The sequence below is a fragment of the Callithrix jacchus genome, chromosome 11, assembly GCF_049354715.1.
Source record: "Callithrix jacchus isolate 240 chromosome 11, calJac240_pri, whole genome shotgun sequence".
NCBI lineage: Eukaryota > Metazoa > Chordata > Mammalia > Primates > Cebidae > Callithrix > Callithrix jacchus.
This window is the reverse complement of record NC_133512.1, coordinates 35,229,550-35,251,949: the sequence shown is the minus strand read 5'-3', so window position 1 is coordinate 35,251,949 and position 22,400 is coordinate 35,229,550. Positions and strand designations below refer to the sequence as shown.

General features: G+C 43.5%; 1 pseudogene; it reads left to right on the top strand.

Annotated features, from left to right (window-relative positions):
• Positions 1–863: 863 nt before the first annotated feature.
• On the top strand, positions 864–1,360 carry LOC118143858 (large ribosomal subunit protein uL11 pseudogene; annotated as a pseudogene).
• Positions 1,361–22,400: the final 21,040 nt, after the last annotated feature.

Here is a 22,400-nt window from a genome sequence, read left to right as displayed (position 1 = left end):
AGCCACCCATCCCAACACTGAAACAAGTGCCTGGGGTCATTCATACCCAAAGATGTCACCAACCCTGTGGCCTCTCCCCAGGTGCTTCAGCACCTCAGCAATGCCTGAGGCATAAGGGTTTTGCTGTCATTCCACACCCCAGCACTGGATGAATCCTTCAGCGACAGAAACTACATTGAAGTGCTGGATCCCCTGTCTGCCCAGCTTAGCTCCCCTGGCCCATTGTTCGTGGAAACAGCTTCTTGGGAGCTAGCCTGCCACATCAGGACTTCTCCAGAATGTGTCAGGATCTTATGTCTGGCCCAGCCTGAGCAGAGGATCTGGCCAGGGGGCAGATCACCCCTCACTGACTAGTCTCCCTTCAAAGTCTCAGCACCATGGTGGGTCCTCAGGCTGGGCTTGCGTTTCTCTTGTCCACTGACTTTCCCACTTCTCTAAATAACTTCTGTTCTCTCCTGAAAACTTTCCCACACTCCCTCTGCACTGATGACTGTGTTTCCTGTGTCACTAAAGATCTAAAGCATGGAAGAGGACTTCCTTGAATTCTCATCCACACACCCGCCCCACCAACACCTACACCCAGCCCCAGACTCTGCCTCCCCTCCTGTCTCCAGGCTCCTGGCACACGCCAATTCCTCCCCACATCTCTCTTCTGTTCTGGAAGACATTAGTCCAGCCATTCTCCCACTCCACTCATGTGTCCTCACACTTTCTCTTTACTAGGTCTTACAAACAAGCTGTTATTCCAAGTATCTCTTCAAAAAATAGCAACAGGCTTTTGGGTTTCGGCGGGGAGGAGGCCAAGGTGCAAATTTCTTCAGTCGTCCTGAATCTGGGTTCATTCAACACCAGCCGCCTCTGCTATGCTGCTGAAGTTCAACCCCAATGCGATTAAAGTCGTGTACCTGCGGTGCACCAGGTGTGAAGCAGGTGTCACGTCTGCACTGGCCCCTAAGATCAGCCCCCTGGGTCTGTTTGCAAAAAACGTTGCTGATGGCATTGCCAAGGCAACCAGTCACTGAAAGGATCTGAGGATTACAGTGAAACTGACTGTTCAGAACAGACAGGCCCAGATTGAGGTGGTGCCTTCTGCCTCTGCCCTGATCATCAAAGCCCTCAAGGAACCACCAGAGACAGAAAGAAACAGAAAAACATTAAACACAGTGGAAATATCACTTTTGATGAGACTGTCAACATTGCTAGACAGATGCAGCACCGATCTTTAGCCAGAGAACTCTCTGGAACCATTAAAGAGATCCTGGGGACTGCCCAGTCTGTGGGCTGCAATGCTGATGGCCGCCACCCTCAGGACATCATAGATGGCATCAACAGTGGTGCTGTGGAATGCCCAGCTAGTTAAGAAGCATGACAGAAAATATTTCAATAAAGGATCATTTGACAAAAACAAAAACAAAAAAAAACAGCAACAACTTTCTCTTGCCTCCCCGTTCTCTTGGCTACTACCCTGGCTCTCTACTCACCCATATTATCTTGAAAGGATCATTTGTTCTTGCTTCAGTTCTCCCTTGAACCTGAACAACTTTCAACATATCTATCTACTCACAAGGTCATCTATGACCCCCACGAGGTTCAATCCAGCCATCAGTTCTGAGTGCATCTCATCTCTGTATGTGACTCCTTGCTCCCTTCCTCCTTTAAGAACTAGGCTGCATGCATCCCCTTCTCCTGGCCTTTCTCTTCCTACACTGGCCGTGCCTTCTAGTGCCTCCTTTCCCAACCTCCTGCCTTTAGCGTCCTCAAGCATCTGGTCTTAGATGTCCTCTCCTCCCCCTCCTTCCCTCTCCTGTCCCCTCCCCCTTCCTTCCCCCTCCGTCCTCCTTTCCTTTCCTTCCTCTCCCCCTCCCCCTCCCCCCTCCCCTTCCCCCTTCCCTCCACCTCCCTCTCCCTCCCATCCCCCTCCCTTCTCTCTCCCTCTCCCTCCCATCCCCCTCCCTTCCCCCTCCTTCCCCCTCCCATTCTCTCCCCCTTCCTTTACACTCTGTCCTCCTCCCCTTCCATTCCCCTCCCCCTCCCCTTCCTTCCCCCTTCCCTCCCCCTGTCAGGGGTCTCACTCTGGTTGCCCAGGCTGAATTGCAGTGCTGTGATCTCAGCTCACTGCAGCCTTGAGGTCCCAGGCTCCTGTGATTCTCCCATCTCAACCTCTTGAGTAGCAGGCATTACAGGCACCCACTACCATGTCTGCCTATTTTTTTTCTTTAGTAGAAACAGGATTTCACCATGTTGCCCAGGTTAGTCTCAAACTCCTGGACTCAAGCAATCTGCCCACCTCAGCCTCCCAAGTGCTGAGAATTACAGGCGTGAGCCATAGCACCCAGCCACCTCTCCTATTTTCTATCTAAACCCACTCCCTTAAGGATCTCACTAGCCTCATGATTTAAAATACCACAAAGCTGACAAGTCCCAAATTTCTAAGTCCAGCAAGCACCACTTCCTCGATGTCTATGGGATGCTGAGTAGGCATATCACATTTAACACGTCCAAAATGGAACTCCTGATCTTCAAACTGCTGCCACCCCCAGTTTTCCCCATCTTAGTGGGTGAAAACGCCATCTTTCTTATTGCTCAGACCAGAAAATCTTCGTCTGTTCTCTCTTTTAAACCCTATACCCCAGTCAGGCAACATGTTGCCTCAGCCTTCAAAAAAATGTCCTGAATCTGATTACTTTTCACCACCACCACTGCTACCAGCCTCGACACCTTCAGCTCCTTCCTGGGTTATTGCAATATCCCCGCATTTATCCCCCACCTCTGCCTTGGCCCATTTTCAATCTATTCTCATCATAGCAGCCAGAGGGGTTCTATTAAAAATCCAAGTCATACCCCAGAACTTAAAGTATAATAATAATAAAAGAAAACACACACAAAGTAAAAAAAAAAAAAAAAAACTAAGACCATGAAACTCCTCTGCTCAAAACCTCTAATGGTTCCCGTCTGACTTAGGGTAAAATACAAAGTACTTATAATGGCCCACAAGGTCCTCAGGATCTGTTTCCTCCATTCACTTCTCTGACCTCATCTTTTACTACTCTCCCTCATCCACTATGCTCCCATCTCCAAACCTTTGCACTCGCCGTTCCCTGTCTGGAATACTCTTCCTCTAGGCAGGCTCGTGGCTCAGCCCATCAGCCCATCATCCCCATCAACTCCATTGGGGTAACTTTATTTAAAAGTTATCTTTGCAGTAGAGCCTTCTTTACCCACCCCACGTAAAAACTACACCATTTATAAAAGCACTGACCAATAGAACTTTCTGCTTGATGAAACTATATCTTCACTGTCAAATAGGATGGCCACTATGAGGCTTTTGAGCACTGAAAATGTAGTTTGTGTGACTTGAAAACGGAATTTTTAACTTTAATGTAAATATCTTCAGCCACACAATGCTAGTGGCTACCGTGTTGTAAGCACAGCACCTTTACACACTTTTATCTCCTTTTGCTGCTTTCTGTGTTTGCTGACTATTTGCCACTAACATACTATAAAATTTAAGTATGATTTATTTGTACATCTTGTTTATAATTTGTTCTCACTAGAGTGTAAATGGAAAGAATAAATTATGACTACATGGAGAACAAGGGATGCTCCCCTGTTCTAGGGATCTTTGACTGTTTTATTCGCTGCTATACTCCTCGTACCTGGAACAGTTTCTGGCACATAGTACATACTAAAAACAATATTGGTTAAGTGAAGGAACATACAATGGAAGACTAGAAGCTCCACTCAGACATTGGTCTGCTCTCTGTCTATGTCTGCTCTCTGCTAATTTGCTAGATGTTGATCGAACTTTCATCTCCTGACCTGGAAGTTCATGTGTTCTTCTAGCCCTTCTCCTTCTGAGTGGTTTCTTCATTCAGAAACCAGTATCTAGTTTCCCAGTGGTGTACCCACTGCCTTAACCTCAACCCACCCATCTATAGCCTGTTGGTCCTCTCTGCCAGGATTGTTGGTTGAGCTTCTCTTCAACGAGGCTTACTTGAGACAACAAATGGCCAAGAGCCGTGGGGTAGCCCGAGAGTGCTGTCAGCCTATGCTTCTCTTTGCTAAGACTCCAGAAAACAACACAGCACTTCATGGCATCTCTCGGCAGTCAACCAGAGCTAGCAGGTGGACCTCAGTCATCAACACCACATGCTAAGTCATCAGCAGATGGCCTGATGATGAGGGACTTCTGTACACTTAGAGACCTTCTGAGCATAGGTCATGCCTTTTTATGCCTTTCCAGGACACAAGACTGTGGCCCCCAGTTGTGGTTAGGTGGCTATTACTGGGCTGAGACTCTACAATGGGTGTCTTGCTTCCTTTCTAAAAGTAACTCTACCCTTGGGCCAAGGGATAGGGAAGGAAATAGAAGGGAATTCTAGTTATGACTGTTCTTTGTTTTAACCAATAAATGGGTTTCCATTTTAAGAGCCCAGATGTCAAGAGTATCTTGTTATAATGGCCTCACACAGGCTGGGAATGAGTAGAAATTAGAATGGTTGTTGAAAGCTTTCAGTTTTCTTCTTTATTAAGTCTGATGACTCAGACTTTATCTAGGGCTTTTGTAACAGCCAGACACATCCTTCTTACATAAATGAGAGATGTAACCATCTATTATATTGCCTTGCATATAAAGAACACTCAACAAACAGTGGCTAATAATACGATGAGTAGTAATATGCATTCCGTCCTGCTGCACAGTGTCTATCACAATGAAAACAATTGTTGGAAGTAAACTGTTTACTGAAATGTACTACCAAAATCGAAAGTGAAGCAAAAAAGAGTTTCCATGGATGGCAAAAACTTTCTATTTTACTGAGCGAAAGAAAGATAAGAAACCTAAAAGCTCTTTTTGGGCACCATTTATCTTTCTGTTAAACACCAATGATATAGTGGGGAAGGAGTTTCAGTTTCATTTAAAAATCATTTCTGTTATCTAGTGAAACAGAACAATTTCCCTTCTAGAGAAAAAGGGTATCTGTTTAGCCAATGACAAGTAGCTCCCATTTTCTTTTTTTTTCTTCTTTTTTCTTGTTTTTGTTAACAAAATACCACTTTTGTTCAGGGTGACAGTGCACCTGTAGCCCAAGGGGATGAATCACAGTAGATATAAATTCCATGTGGTGATTTCCATCCCTAGACTCCCCTGTAGCTAGGATTGGCATAGGGCCGTTCTGGACACTGAGGGACAGGTAGAAGTCTCCCGGGGGCTTTGGGGAAAGACTCTACTGTCTAATAAATGATGCAAGTGCAAGAGGAGAGTTTGCTTTTGCTCTTCCCCACCCACATCCCGTCTGTGAGTGTGACAGTGCCTACAGCTGCAGCCGCTGTCTTGCAATCATGGATTGACAGTGTCAGAAGCCAATGTGCTGAAAATGACAAGGCAGACAGATAGATCAATATGGGGTCTCAATGGCATCGCTGAGGGCTGCACCAACACTGAATGGACGACCGCTGCAATTTTTGCTCAGCCAAGGCTGAAGATTCTTAAAATTGAAATGCTGGTCAGTTGAGTTTTATTTGTAGCCAGAAGCATTTCCAGCTGATTCACAGATCATTAATTGCTAGTTCAATGACTGCCCATACCCCCAATATCTAAAATCTAACTACTTCTAATATTTACCATATTTGCTTTTTTCTCTGTGTGTTTCAATATATGTGGAAGACAAATTGTAGACACAACACTTTAGCCCTTCAGCTCATCTCTCCTAAAAAGAAGAACATTTTCCTTCATAACCACAATGCGATTATCCCTCCTAAGAATGTGAATGATCCTCTGATATCACCTGAGCGCTAATCCGTATTCGGTTTCCTTTATCACAAAATACATTTAACCCAAAAATGTGTTTTGTGGTTGGATAAAATTTTCACATAAATGTTCACACAAATGGAACTTGGGATTTCGTTTTACTTTTTCTTCTCCTTTTTTTAAAAAAATTGTAATTTATTACGTATTTATTTTTCTTTTCTTTTCTTTCTTTTTTCTTTGAGATGGAGTGTCACTCTGTCACCAGGCTGGAGTGCAGTGGCACAATCTTGGCTCACTGTAATCTCTACCTCCCAGGTTCAAGCAATTCTTCTGCCTCAGCCTCTCAAGAAGCTGGGACTAGAGGTGAGCACCACCACACTCAGCTAATACTTGTATTGTTAGTAGAAACGGGGTTTCACCATGTTGGCCAGGATGGTTTCAGTCTCTTGACTGCATGATCCACCTGCCTCGGCCTCCCAAAGTGCTGGGATTATAGGCATGAGCCACCACGCCAGGACTTAATTTCTTTTTATTTATTTATTTTTGAGATGGAGTCTCGCTCTGTCACCCAAGCTGGAGTGCAGTGGCACAATCTCAGCTCACTGCAAGCGCTGCCTCCCAGGTTCGAGCGATTCTCCTGCCTCAGTCTCCTGAGTAGCTGGGATTACAGGCCACTAATTTTGTATTTTTAGTAGAGACGGGTTTTCACCATGTTGGCCAGGCTGGTCTCAAACTCCTGACCTCAAGTGATCCACCTGCCTCCGCCTCCCAAAGTGCTAAGAGGAGCATAGGCATGAGCCACCACTTCTGGCCTTCTTCTCCTTTTAATAAAAAAGAAACATTCTCCACTCTCTCCTCCTGTGACTAGAAAGTTTCACTTTCTAGCCTTTGCTGACTCTGGGCCCATAGTGCCCCTGGGAAGACTGAAATAAAGCTTTGGAGTTAACACCAACAAATAAGGCTGGGCGAGATTTAAAGTTAATCGCTGATGAAATTTAAATGTATAAAACTGATTTACTTTGGAAGGCGGAGGCAGGTGGATCACTTGAGGTCAGGAGTTTGAGACCAGCCTGGCCAACATGGTGAAACTCCTTCTCTACTAAAAATACAAAAATTAACCAGGTGTGGTGGCACAGACCTGTAGTCCCAGCTACTCGGAGGCTGAGGCAGGGGAATCACTTGAACCCAGGAGGCAGAGGTTGCAGTGAGCCAAGATCACACCACTGCACTCCAGCCTGGGTGACAGAGTGAAACTCTGTCTCAAAAAATATTTAAAAAAAAAAAAGAAGACCAACAAATCACCTAAAAGCCTCATCCACACATCTTCTAAAAGTGTTGTAAGAATTCCCATTTGGAAATTTACTTGGGATTGAACTCTTTATGTGCTAATGTTCTTCTCAATTCGACAGTGGGGCGAAAGACTGTGACCATTTAATGTGGAGTAAGGTGCCCTCTCTGTGAGGCAGCCTTCTTAGTTGAAGGTCCCACCTTTATCTCTCCTCCCCAAACAGCCCTCCACATCACACTCCACAATTCACAAGTAACAGCATGAGAAGATGAACAAGAGTTGACATTTTTATCCACAGTTGTGGTAATTACAATACTAATTTGTGTATATGAAATAGTCAACACTTTTATAACTATAATTAAGAAAAATTAGGATGCACCCACACTCTAGAAGAGATGGAAAAACAAAGTTAATTGCGTTGTGACATTTAAATTAGTGAAATCAATTAAGATTTTTCTAGAACATTGCTACATAAAAGGACAAATGCTTTGTTATTTTTGCTTATGTTGTTTAACCTCCCGTCCTAATTAAGACTACTATGCTCAGAGGAACAGTGCAATTTCAGGGTGACAAGAATGCAGCCACAGTGCCCCAGGAGAGGCCATGTACCCCTTTTCCCAAGTAGAGCTTATTAAAGTTAGGTCTAGGCAGAGGCTTACCTAAAGCACCTTCTCTCTCTTCATTCACCTGGTACCTGTGGCTTTAGTCTGTTTCTCCTCATTTCCAGAATTTTTTATGTCATTTTGTTCTCCCTGGTGTCATTACCACATGCTAGGATAAAAAGATTTCAAATAACGAAAAATACATTCAAAACTATTATATGGTCCTAAACCAGAAGAAGTCAATGTGCTTTAATTTAATTCCAACTGGATTCCTCTAAAATCATTTGTATTTCACTTATTTCAACTGTAGAAAGTTAATTGTGTAATCTATTATATGGGCTTTATTGCACATGAATAAAGTTATAACAATTGTCATCAACGTAGAGGCCTATTATTAATGCTCAAAACCAATTATCTTTGGGGAAACATTCAACCAGCTATAATCAGAGACTCACAGATTAATCACACACAGAAAAAGATTAAAGATATGTTTTAACTAAATTATCTGTGTAGCCTTTCACCAGGAATATTGATGTAAGTAATTTGTCATTGTTTATTTTCTTTTTTCCTTTGTTTTTTGTTTTGTTTTGTTTTGTTTTTTAATAGAGACAAGGTCTTGCTATGTTTCCTAGGCCAGGGCGGATTGAACTCCTGGCCTCAAGCAATCCTCCCTCCTCCATCTCCCAAAGTCCTGGGATTGCAGGTGTAAACCACCACACCCAGCCCCAATTTGTCCTTCTTTGGCATGTTATTCTTTCAACTCTAATTTTTCTACAGGGTAAATTGATTATGTTTGGTAACTTATAACAAATGCAAGTTACAAATAAAAGTTTCATTGCATTTTCAATAACATATGTCCTTGAGAAGCAAGTGCTTGCTTCTGCTAATGACTGCTTGAGTTCTAAATAAAGTTCAAATAAGGAATGATAAACCTTTAAGTTTGCTTAGCAAACATAGATAGCCAGGGAAGGTTTGGGTCTTTCACCAGATGCCCAGAGGTCAGATAGAAAGATAAATTATAAAGCATTGTAGCCACAGCTTCTGCACCACACACAGGCATTGCCACCACAGAGCACTTTGAGCAGAAATGCTGGAGGTGCAAAGGTTTCCTGTGAGTTATCAAAGGAGAAGCCAGCAGTTTTTGCCACCTGTGACTGCCCAGCACAATATGCTCTGGCAGGGGCCATTCTTAGCCCGTAAGTCACTGCACTGAGAGAAGGGGACACTGTGTGCAGTCAGTTCTGGGGGCTTGGACAAGGACACATCCAAAACACCCATGTTTATAAAAATCTAGGACACATACAGGAACATTCATTGTATACTCAAAGAAGAAAGTTTTATTTTGCACTTGGAAATATGTCAGAAATCACTTAGAGGCAAATAAGATCTGGCCCTTTGCAGAGGTAAGTGGATAACATGCCCCAGCTCTCCCTGCTTAGAGGTTGCCTGTTTGGTACCCATGACTCTCCAGGCCTCTCCAGGGCAGCACTGTCCAGCATCTTTCTTTTCGCCCTGTATCCCTTTGAATGTTTGACTCTCATGTTTGGTGCCTCGATCCGTAGGCCACCTGTGCTGGCCAGCCCCTGAACAGATAAATCTTACTAAAGGTTAATGCCAAGCACAAGTTTGGGGCTGGTCCTCCTGGGTCGATTGCTTTTTTTTTCTTTTCTTTTTTTTTTTTGAGATAGAGTCTCCTTCTGTCACTCAGGCTGGAGTACAGTGGCACGAGGTCTCAGCTCACTGCAGCCTCCACCTCCCCAGTTCAAGCGATTCTCCTGCCTCAGCCTCCCAAGTAGCTGGCATAACAGATGCCCACCACTGCTTCTGGCTAATTTTTGTATTTTTAGTAGAGACAGGGTTTGACCATGTTGGCCATGGTTGGCCAGGCTGGTCTCAAACTCCTGACTTCAGGTGATCCACCCGCCTTGGCATCCTAAAGTGTTGGGATTACAGGGGTGAGCCACCACTCCTGGTCTAAGTGGCCGTTCTTCCAAGAGCCATGCCATCCCAACCAAAAGGATTCTTTTTCTTTTTTTTAAGATGGAGTCTCGCTCTGTTGCCCAGGCTGGAGTGCAGTGGCACAATCTTGGCTCACTGCAACCTCCGCCTCCTGGGTTCAAGCAGTTCTCTGCCTCAGCTTCCTGAGTAGCTAAGATTTCAGGTGCCCACCACCATGCCCAGCTAGTTTTTTGGTTTTTTGTTTTGTTTTGTTTTTGTTTTTTATATTTTTAGTAGAGACAGGGTTTCACCATCTTGGCTAGGTTGGTCTTGAACTCCTGACCTCATGATCTACCTGTCTTGGCCTCCCAAAATGCTGCGATTACAGTCGTGAGCTACCGCGCCTGGCCAGGATTCCATTTTTAATGAGAATTTCAGGAACCAGCATTTACCTATGGGTGAAGGGGAGTGAGATTGGGGATGTTTTTCCAGGTCTTTGGCTCATCACATAATAGATACCACTTAGTGGCAGCTGTGGCCCAACAAAAGCATTTTTTCATCCCAAGATCTTAGAGTATTGAGAAATACTGATTCCCTTGAGAATGACCTAAAGTATTTCTCCCAGATGGGCTCATATTCCTGATAGCTTCCACACTTAGTCCATACATCTTGTTTGCAGTTAATGGCAGAGAGTTAGTTGAGAAATCTCAGATAACAAGGATTTTACTTCATAAATGTACAACCTAAGAAATCAATCCAAAAAGATGTAATGAAAGCATTCCATTTGACACATTCTAGATATATTATCTAAATTTTGCTACAAATGCTTTGGCCTAAAATAAATGGCTTTGTTTGCGGAAATGCACACCACACATCTGTCAAAACTCTTCACCCATTGGAAGGTGCTGTAGTGGTGGTAACTGGAGGGTTTAGCAGCACCTCAGGCCTGCAGGCTGGAAGGCTCCTCCTGCCCTCCCACCACCCCATCTCCGGGCAGGCACAGGGCGGAAACAGGAGCAACTCACTCCCATTTGCTGTATTTACCAGGTCCTGAGCTAGAGGGTTAAGAGGAAAGAGGACACGTCACAGCTTCACTTCTGATGTACACACGTGAAAAAAAAGAAGCAGGTGGAGGTATTCTTTCCAAAAGGAAATATTCAAAAAGTGTATGGAAATATTAACACAACTTTGAAATGACAAGTGGTTTCTCTAGGCAGGATTCAGCAGAAGTCAGTCAGTGCATTGCTCTAGGCTAAAACTTGACAGTGCTGGGGCATGGAAGAAGAATTTTAAAGTATTTCATCCAATGCAAATTTTCCCAATTAAAGCTATATTTTTTATATATCTGTACATAATAGACACAGAATAGATATGTTATAAATATGTAATATACATAGGAATACATATATAACATATACATATGTCTGTATATCCATATTTAAACAAAGATTTCTATGATCTAACTCAAATTTTCAGTGTTGAATTAGAGAGGTATTGGTCACAAGTAAAGAAATAATAAGGCCGGGCACGGTGGCTCACACCTGTAATTCCAGCACTTTGGGAGGTCAAGGCAGGCAGATTGCCTGAGGTAGGGAGTTCCAGACCAGCCTGGCCAACATGGTGAAGCCCTATCTCTACTAAAAATACAAAAAAAATCTACTAAAAATACAAAAAAAATTACATGGCAGCACACGCCTGTAATCCCAGCTACTTGGGAAGCTGAGACAGGAAAATCTCTTGAACCTAGGAGGCAGAGGTTGCAGTGGGCTGAGATCGCCCCGCTGCACTACAGCCTGGGCAACAGAGTGAGACTCTGTCTCAAAAATAAGTAAATAAATAAATAAATAAATAATGAAATAATTCATGAAGTTTGGACAGAGGTGGGGGCAGGGAGAAAAATGTCGTTTAGCAAGAGATGACCAGCTTTCTGAAAAGTACCTTTCTCTGACATAAACTGCAAAAATCATTTCAAAACTTACCAGTTTATGCCTTCCATACCTTTAAAGGACAAACTGACACATCCAAAGTAAACAGCAACACAAGAGAAAAGGGATTATCCCTTGGCCCCAGGCAGACCAGCCCTTAATTCCTTCAAAGAATGTTTCTTGCTGTTTTTATTGACTATCGTTGTTTTAAATAAAATGAAGAGGTAATTGAGAAATTGTTGCTGAGCTTGTACACAATAGTAGATGGGTTTTTACTCTCCAAATAAGAATCTTTTCCCCTCACTGCCCGATTGAATCATGCACTTGACTTAGTGACCCAGGGGCACTTGAATCCTTAAGCAAAAATGCTCAAAGGAACTCGAAGAGGAAGCAATGGGGAAGCAGATTAGACAGGAGGTCTCTCCGGAGGCAGCATTTTCTGCTGTGGATGAAATCATGTTTTCCAGCCCGATGCACTCCTCCTGCAGACACTGGTCAGTGTTTCTCCAGGCATGAGAAGTGCCAGTGCCTGCGTCCCATCACAGACTCTGGAGTGAAACTGCCTTGTTCAGATCCCACTAGCCCTGTGGCCAAGGCCAGGTTCATTGATTTATTTAAGTCTCAGATTTTCATCTCCAAAATGGCAATAAAAATAGTACTGACCTCTTAGAGTGGTTATGAAGACTAACTGAGAATGCATGAAGGTCCTGAGGAGAATGTCTGGGGCGGAGTGAGAGCTCAAAAGAGCACAGCTACTGTCATTTATTAGTAGTAGTATTTGTCCGACCTACCCTCTGCGGGAAGACTGGGCTCATTGGGAAAGAAACCGGACCGCAGGCTAGAGGAAATTCCTTAAGTTCAGGCTTTATTGAGAGGAAAGAGCCTCCGGGCGGGCCAGCCGGGACGAAAAGGAAAAATAGCTGCGCCGCTCAGAGGGGCAGGGTTGTTTTATAGGGGGCTGAAGGGCTGGGGGGTGGGGAAGCCAAAAGCCGAGGTGGTGGGCAACTGTTGGTCAGTTTGAACTGCTGGGCGGGAAGCTGGGCGGCGGGAGGGCTCGGGCCGGTATGTAAAGTGAGAGATAAGGGAGCCTCTTTGTGGGGGAGGGAAAGAGAGAGAGAGAGAGAGCTTTCGCTGTAGGGGCAGAGTTTTCCAAACAGTATTTACGTATTCAATTATTATTATTGTCATTATTATGATATTCATGGTGTGAAATGGCAATCAATGTGAAGAAGTGGGCAATAAACACTTTTTGGGAAGATAACCCCCAAATACACTCTCTCCTTTCCCTATGTCAGACTGAGAACCCTAAAGTTTTGGGATAAATCTAGACTTTACCCTGAGATTAAGGAAAAGGCTGAGTCCCCCAGAGCATGATCCATCGTGTTAGGATCAAAGTCATCAGAGGGATGCAGAACACAACAAGAAATCTAGTTTTACTCTTTTATTTTTAATTTTATTTTAGAGACAGGCTGGCTCTATGTTGCCCAAGCTGGTCTCAAACTCCTGGCCTCAAGTGATTCTTCCACCTCAGCCTCCCAAAGTGCGGAGATTACAGGCATGACCCATCATGCCCAACCAGTTTCACCCTTTTTAATTAATTCCTAAATAATTCATGCATAGATAGATCCTCCTGACAAAAATTGAAATTATTACAGGTAAGGACAAACTGGCCTTTGACCACCATCCCTGTTGTCAGAGCTGAATGCATCCTCCACACCTTGTCCATGGAAAAATTTACACTGTTCATTTTGGTTCACATAAATGGACTCATACCCTATGTGTTATTCTGCAACTGCTTTTTTTCATTCAATAATGTCTGGAGCTACTTCCATGTTAGTATTCATTTTTTAAAAAATGCTGCCTGGCCGGGCGCGGCGGCTCACACCTGTAATCCCAGCACTTTGGGAGGCTGAGACGGGTGGATCACGAGGTCAAGAGATCAAGACCATCCTGGTCAACATGGTGAAACCCCGTCTCTACTAAAAATACAAAAAATTAGCTGGGCACGGCGGCACGTGCCTGTAATCCCAGCTACTCAGGAGGCTGAGGCAGGAGAATTGCCTGAACCCAGAAGGCGGAGGTTGCGGTGAGCCAAGATCTCGCCATTGCACTCCAGCCTGGGTAACAAGAGCAAAACTCCATCTCAAAAAAAAAATATATGCTGCCTATTCCCAGTCACCACAATAGATTGCTCCAATAGGCCTGATGAATGCCCATCCCTTGTCCCCTTTGGTCTGAGTCAGAAGCCATCGCTTTGTGGGAGAAATGGCTCACTCACCTGAGACACTGGACATTTGTTCTTTGGCTCCAGCAATTCTAACTAAAAGTGAGACTATGTGTTAATCATTAGACCACTGTGAAATTCAGTTATCTTATCTATTAAGTGAGAGATTTGAACTATATGTTTCTAAGTTTCCAAACGATCATAGCTGTTTGGAAACTTAGAAACATATAGTCATTTTGGGTTTTGAGACAGAAAGAAACAATCTCTTTCCAATGTCAGAAAGAAAACAGTCGTGTGAGTGGGAAAAGCTAATGTTCCTGCCAGTGCTTTCCAGAGTCAGGTCTGCTCCTCACCTAGAATCTGGCTTATCTTGTTCTTTTTTTGAAATGGAGTCTAGCTCTGTCACCCAGGCGGGAGTGCAGTGGCAAGATCTTGGCTCACCGCAGCCTCTGCTTCCAGGGTTCAAGAGATTCTCCTGCCTTAGCCTCCCGAGTAGCTGGGATTACAGGCATCTGCCACCATGTCCAGCTAATTTTTGCATTTTTAGTAGAGACAGGGTTTCACTAGCGATAATAAAAAATTACCATTACTGATACCAAAAAGGAAATGTCATTTCACCAGGAGATGGCAAACTCAAGCTCTTGACCTTGTGATCCTCTTGCCTCAGGCTCCCAAGGTGCTGGGATTACAAATGTGAGCCACTGCACCTGGCCACCTTGTTCTTTTAATGCATGCCTGGTATTTAATAGTATGTGAGATTTATTTGACATCACCAGAGTCAAGATACTTTTGCGTAGTCACAGATACACAAATTCCTCTGAGGGAACTTGGTTGAAAATAATTACAGCTGACCATTCATTGGGGATAAAATTAGGATGTCAGAAGACAGGTTTGGGGAAGTCAGTGCCAAAAGGGAGGGATTTGAGTACGCTAAAAAGTTGTGTTCAATCATTCATTTCTTCAACACTTATTGAGCACCTACTGTGTCCAGCAGCTAGGATATTAAAATGAAGAATGAAAACCATTAGCCTTGGTGCTTCCAATATCTCAGCCACTGCTTGTTTTCTACCCACAGTGTGTCTGTGTTACAGGGCAGTTCTTTTGCTCCCTAATCCATCACCAATATACTTTGCTGTCAGAGCAATCAGATGAAGCCTTGGAGAGCTGCTTGTCAGCATGGGCTTTTTTCTGTTTTGTTTTTCTGTTTTTTGGTTGTTTTTTTTTTTTTTTTTGAGACAGAATCTCACTTTGTCACCCAGGCCAGAGTGCAGTGGCGAGATCTTGGCTCATGGCAACCTCTGCCTCCCGGGTTCAAGTGATGCTGCTGCCTCAGCCTCCGGAGTAGCTGGCACTACAGGCGCGCGCCACCATACCCAGCTAATTTTTATATTTTTAGTAAAGATGGGGTTTTGCCATATTGGTCAGGCTGGTCTTGAACTCCTGACTTCATGATGCTCCCACCTCAGCCTCCTAAAGTGTTGGGATTACAGGCATGAGCCACCACACCTGGCCACATGGGTTTGTTTTTAATGAGGTTTCCTTCTATCCCACTATTAGTGTTTAATCAGTGCAGGAGGAAGGTGGTTGGCAAAAATCATTTTATTACTCTTATCATTGTTGCTGGAACATAAAAAATGTATTACTGATACCAAAAAGGAAATGTCGTTTCACCAGGAGATGGCAAACTGGAACCTATTAAGGTGTGGATGAGCACAGATGTCATTAAGGGTGGGGAGTGTAGAGGTGGAACCTGAGGGCTGCAGAGCTGAACAAGGGAGAGAGGGGACCTGGCAAACATTCTCCTACATTCTTCCTTTTCCCTCTGAATGGCAGTAGGTGGTAAAAGACCTGGAGACTTCTTGGCATAATCTGTCTGTACATACCCTGGGGCTGAGCCCTTGAAGAAGCTAAGGTCCAGCCTTTTGCTCCACATCCCACACCCCACACCCCACATCCCACATCCCACATTGTGTAGGACTTGTTCACAACCCCAACCACGTGTCCACTCCTTTAGATGTGGTCTCAGAGCTCCAAGACTGAAGGGCCCCCAAACTTTCTTTTTTTTTTTTTGAAATAGAATCTTGCTCTACCACACAGGCTGGAGTGCAGTGGTGCAAACTCAGCTCACTGCAATCTTCACACTCCCCAGGTTCAAGCAATTATCTGCCTCAGCCTCCCGAGTAGCTGGGATTACAGGTGCCCACCACCACGTCCGGCGAATTTTTGTATTTTTTGTAGACACGAGGTTTCACCATGGCCAGGCTGGTCTCGAACTCCTGACCTCGTAATCCACCTGCCTCGGCCTCCCAAAGTGCTGGGATTACAGTCGTGGGCCTCCACACCTGGCCCTTTTTTTTTTTTTTTTAATTAAAAAATATTTTTTGTAGAGACGGGATCTTCCAGGTTGCCTAGAATGGTCTTGAACTCTTGGCCTCAAGCAATCCTCAGGCCTCATCCTCCTGAAGTGCTGGGATTACAGGTGTGAGCAACCACACCCAGCCCCAACTCCTTATTTCGCGCCCAGGTTCAGCCTTGTCTATGGAGGAAGAGACACACCACAGAACCTCCCAACCCCATCTGCTTCTCTAGTTAACTAAGCAAGTCAGTCCCTACCCTTCAGCCCTTCGGCTCCCTTCCTGCTTACACCAAACAGATTTAGAGTAAAGTCAGCATTGGATTAAATCCAAGTGTTCTTTAATAGAATGTTAAACATAAATCCATGGAAGGCTAAGTGATTCTTCCCCTCCTGCTCGCTCCCACCATCATCCCCTCCCTCCCCACACAAATTGCACCTGTGTCGACCTTGCATTGTTTACACCTTTATCCCTGTCTGTGAACCACTTTGAATTTTTGTCATGATTGCCATGTGACTTTCAGGCATTCTTGAATTTTTTTTCTCACACAAACCTTATTTGCTTCCAACAGTGCTTCAAGCAACCTTGAAAAGTTCTGGAATCATCATTTCTGTATTATAAGTCATCGTACTTCCTCTGCTGATTCATTCATTGCTTCATAGCTAGTGGCCATTATTTAACAATCTGCCCTTTAGAGCTCTTACATACACTGCTAATTTTCTTTTTTCTTTTTCTTTTTTTTATTTTTTAAGATGGAGTTTCACTCTTGTTACCCATGCTGGAGTGCAATGGCGTGATCTTGGCTCACCACAACCTCTGCCTCCTGGGTTCAGGCAATTCTCCTGCCTCAGTCTCCTGAGTAGCTGGGATTACAGGCACACGCCACTGTGCCCAGCTAATTTTTTGTATTTTAGTAGAGACGGGGTTTCACCATGTTGACGAGGATGATCTCGATCTCTTGACCTTGTGATCCACCAGCCTCAGCCTCCTAAAGTTCTAGGATTACAGGCATGAGCCACCACGCCCAGCACACTGCTAATTTTCTAACCAACAACGTGCAAAAAATTATATAAGGGCAATGACAGCACCAAACACCAGCAAGGCCGTGAAGCTGTTTTTATTATGATGACTTCCTTATGTCGTACAGACTGTGACGTCCAGCTAGACAAGTTCTGTGGTTAACATTATATTTAAATGAAAAAGATTTAGAGTTCTTCAAATTTGCCTTCTCAAAGTCTCTCTTCTTGAATTTCTATATTTTAAAAACAATCTTCTGACAATTAAGATCGTATTTAAATCGGCTTTGCAAATTCCAGCAAGAAACTGAGTCCACATCATCTGAAGATCCAGCCTGCCGACTTCCCTTGCTTCCCCCTAGCCAAAAAGATAAGCCATTTTTAAAATTGTATAATTACTTTAAAAAACATTTAAAGTATGCAACATGCAGAGGGGTGGGCTCCCTGGAAGTTATGATACAGGAGGAGAAAGGGACAAAAGGATACCATGCCAAAAGCTGGACGAGGAAAACTGATAAACTGAATATGACTAAAGCAACGGACGAAGCAACTGTTAATAGGCACACTGCAATTCTGGCTCCCCTGGACGCATCAGTTATTTCTGAACTAATCCTAAATTTTGCTCAGAATGACCACTACCGAGCTGCTTTAAGAAACAGTGTACACCATTCTGCAGTTGCATAATTCCTACATATGACAATTAGACAGCAAGGCTAAAGCAGAGAGCTGTCTAGCAACCGCATAGCCCAGAAAGAAACAACTCCGGTTCCAATTTACTCACCAACTCCTGACTTGCTGAAGTCTCAGTGTCTGCACCTTAGTTTTTGCCTTTTATACAATTGTGTTTGGTTATTGCATGCATTTTTTTAAAAAGTTCCACTGAGCATTCCCTGGGAGAGAGGAGAAAGGCTTTCCCCCATTCCCATCTACCACACTAAACGTCTCTTCCATCTGAATTTTTTTTTTTTTTTTTTCCTCTTCTCAAAGGAGAGTCTTCTCTGACAGTCTGGGAGTTCAGAGTGTAAATCACCCCTTTTTAGCTTGAACATTGGACAAGTCACTTTACTTCTGTCAGCCACAGATAAGAAATATTTACTGAGTTACTATGTTTTCTAAGGGATGTTTTCAGGGGAGAAACAGACTAGGCCCGGGTTTATGAGCTCACATACTTATGACTGGAGAAACAATGAATGAGAGGACAAAGGGCACTTACTAGTGTCAGAGGGCCTAGGCTCTGGGAGGCAAAGGTCAGTGTTTGGGGTGGGTGGGAAGGCAGAGAGTGAAGGACCGAGGTTACTTTGGGTGAAGTCACCAGGAAAGGCTCTTCAGGTCATAAGTCTGAGCAGAGGCCAAATAGATAAGAGAGTGAGTCACATCTTGGGGAGAGACAGTGATTGCAGACTCCAAGGTGGGACTAAGGTTGGCCTATGGAAGAATGGGAAGAAGCCGGTGTGGCTGGAGTGAGGGTCGTGTGGGACAGAGGAGGAGACGAGGGAGGCAGGTGGAACCAGGACGTATCTATCCTGTGGGCCACTGTGGGACTTCTGATTTTATTCAGGGACAGGAAGCAACTGGAGAGTTTTAGCAGAGGAGTTATGCAATCTGATTTTGTTTTATAAAATTGGCTCAGGTTGATTCTATCGAGAGTGGACTCCAGAAGGGTAAAGTACTGATTAATTCCTTAAAACCAGCAAGGAGGTTATAATCATGACTGTGGCAAGGGATGACGGTAGTTCACTGATCTACAAGGGTAATGGTAGCAACAACTGCGTGGCACTGTTGTGAGAATTAAATTAGATAGTACCTGCAGGTAGCTTGATATTGTGCCTAGCACATAGTAATAACACAGTGTTAGCATTCTTTTTTTGTTTGTTTGCTTTTCTGAGGCAGGGTCTCACTTTTTTTTTGAGGCAGGGTCTCACTCTGTCAACTCTGTTGCCCAGGCTGGAGAGCAGTGGCATGAGCCCCTTTTGGGCTCGAGTAATCCTCACACCTCAGCCTCCCAAGTAGCTGAGACTACAGGTGCATGCCACTACACTGGCTAATTTTTGTATGTGTGTTTTTCTTATTTATTTATTTATTCATTTTTGTAGAGATGGGGTTTTGCCACTTGCCAGGCTGGTCTCAAACTCCTGGGCTTACGTGATCGACCTACCTCAGCCTCCCAAAGTGCTGGGATTACAGGTTTGAACCCCCACACCTGGCTTGAGCATTCTTAGTGCTGTCGCCATGATTATTATTTTGAGGTGATTCTTGTATTCCAACTCCTTTTCTAAGCTTTGGCATTCATATTGCTTCAGGGATTCCAAATCTTTCTTTCTTTCTTTCTCTTTTTTAAAGATAGGGTCTTGCCCAGGCTGGCATGCAGTGCACAATCATGGCTCACTGCAATCTCTGCCTCTCCTGCTAAAGCCATCCTCCCACCTCAGCCTCCCAAGTAGCTGGAACTACAGGCGCACACCACCATGCCCAGCTAATTTTTGCATTTTTAAAATAGAGACAGGGTTTCCCTATGTTGCCCAGGTTGGTCCAAATATTTCTTAATCTCCTCCAAGCACTCCCTTGCATGTCCTCAAGCAAGCTTGCATACAGGAGGTTTATGTGTTTGGTCCAAAATGTTCAAAATTCTTTGTCGAGGCTATTTTTATTCACTGTGATTATAAATCCTGCCAATTAGGACATTAGAGAGGCAGCATGGTACAGAGTCCTGACATGGCACTGCTTCCCAGGGGCATCTGGCGGTTGGTGGGGAGGGGCATTTCTGAATGTCACGATGGCAGGAGGGCAGTGCTGGCACTTTGAGTGAGGTCTGGGGATGTTAATGAAACAGTCAATGATTCCCACCCAGACTCTGCATGCTGTCCCTCTGGAAACACTTAGAAGGCAGGAAAGTCTCTTTGCAGGTGGCACATGGTCCAACTCCAAGGAAGTTGTATAGCATGGAGGCCCTGGGGATGCTAGCATAGAGGAAATATCCGTAAAATGGGAGATATTTCCTCCACTACCTCCTTGGAAGGTTAAGGAAATCCAATAAGATAATGTGTATAAGGCTGGGCACGGTGGCTCATGCCTGTTATCCCAGCACTTTGGAAGGCCAAGGTGGGCGGATCACGAGGTCAGGAGATTGAGACCATCCTGGCTAACAGGGTGAAACCCTGTCTCTACTAAAAATACAAAAAAATCAGCTGGGCATGGTGGCACATGTCTGTAGTCCCAGCTACTTGGGAGGCTGAGGCAGGAGAATCTCTTGAACCTGGAAGGCAGAGGTTGCAGTGAGCCAAGATTGCACCATGGCACTCCAGACTGGGCAACAGAGCAAGACTCTGCCTCGGAAAGAAAGAAAAAAAAGATAATATGTATATACGTATTTATTAAGTTGTAAATCACCATAAGGCTAAACAACCTGTCCCCCTGCACACACAAGTTGCTAATGAGACGGAGAATTATATTCTGCCTTAGAGAATTTATAATTCAATCAACAGTAATGAGTAGCTGCACCTTCCTATTGGAGAAAAAGGTGGGTAATGTGCTTTCAAAATTATGGCCTGGTTTTCACAAACCAAACATCTTATATTTAATTAAACTTTGCAAATGCCAATTCTTTTTTTCCTCTAGTTATGAATATTTCCACAAGTATATCCATATTGTACCAAAATGTAGTAAGTCAAAGATGATTAAAATACTACTTCTAAGCTTTTAGAAACAAAATTACATGTAACATTGTTTATGACCTACCTTCTTTTAAAAATGAGAAAGGAAATAGCCAATGGCCCAAATTAATCTTTTTTTCTTTTACTTTTTTTTTTTAAAGAAAAGTTATGGTTATCTCCTTTATGGCAAAATAATCTCAAGAGGAATTCTGATCTGCCAGAATAAAACTGAACTGATTTTGCATGAAATTTCATTTTCTACCATAGAAAGAATAAGCATTATCTACCATAGGCCAGTTTTGCACGGACTTTCAAAATGTATTCCAAAGGCTATTCCTAGCCTAAGAAATACAACAAAATGGGAATAGGAGGCGTGGGCAACAAATACTAGAAGCTAGATTTAATGTAATTTTCTGAAAGGGATAGCTTTCCTTTATTAATGAGATAATTAAAGGGAAATAACAATAAAAAATAACTGTGTTAAAAATGTGCTGAGGTTAAAATGTTGGCACACTAAGTACCTTAGACAAGTTAATGACTATGGCAGACACTGACTCCTGTTAACTTTGTACTCACCCTCTTTCTTTCCTACTAACAAATACCAAACAGAAAGAATCCCCTATTTCAGTGTAGATGGATTCATCCTCCAGTTCCAGAATGTGAATCAAATTTGTCTATCCATGGACCAAGTCACTATCCATGGACAATGCTTGGTCGAAAAGTAGTGATTAAACCCAATTTTAGCCAATGAGATGTAAATAGACATCTGCTGGGTAGGCTTCCAGGAAAATCTTTGAAGCACTGTATTAAAAATGGACATTCTGGTTAGGGATGTATATTATAATTCTTAGAGCAACCGTCAAAATAGCAATCCAAAGAAATATAGCTAAAAATAAAATAGATATATTGAAATGGAGTACTAAGAAAATTGTTTCAAAAGGAGTAAGATGGGAACAGAAAACAAAAACTGAAGTGTACAGATGGTGAGATGATGAAATGGGAGATAGACCTAGATCCAGCCATATCAATCATTACATTAGATGTTAATGACCTAAACACATTTAAAAGCAAAAATTATCAGAGTGGGTAAAAAAAAGCAAGACTCAACCATATGTTCTGCACATGATACCATCTTTATTTGTGTCTTCCCTATGTAAGAAGACACAGATAGGTTTGAAAGTATATGCAACAAAAAATATACATACTGGCCTGGCATGGTGGCTCATGCCTGTAAGTAATTTGGGAGGCTGAGGTGGGCAGATACTTTGAGGCCAGGAGTTTGATACTACCGTAGGCAACATGGCAAAACTCCATCTCTAGTAAAAATACAAAACATTAGCCAGGTGTGGTGGTTTGTGCCTGTAGTCCCAGCTACTTGGAAGACTGGGGTGGAAGGCAGCCTTCCTGATTGACCCCAGGAAGTTGAGGCTGCAGTGAGCCATGATTGCACCACTGCACTCCAGCCTGGACAATGGGAGTGAGACCCTGCCTCAAAAAAAAAGAAAAAATACACCAATAATTCTTTTTTTAAAAAATATTAAGCAACACAGAGAAAGTCAGAAAAAAATAAAACAAATAAACAAGAAAGAAGAAACTAACAGAAAACTAAAAATAGAATGAAAGATTTAAGCTCGGACATATCAATAATTACATT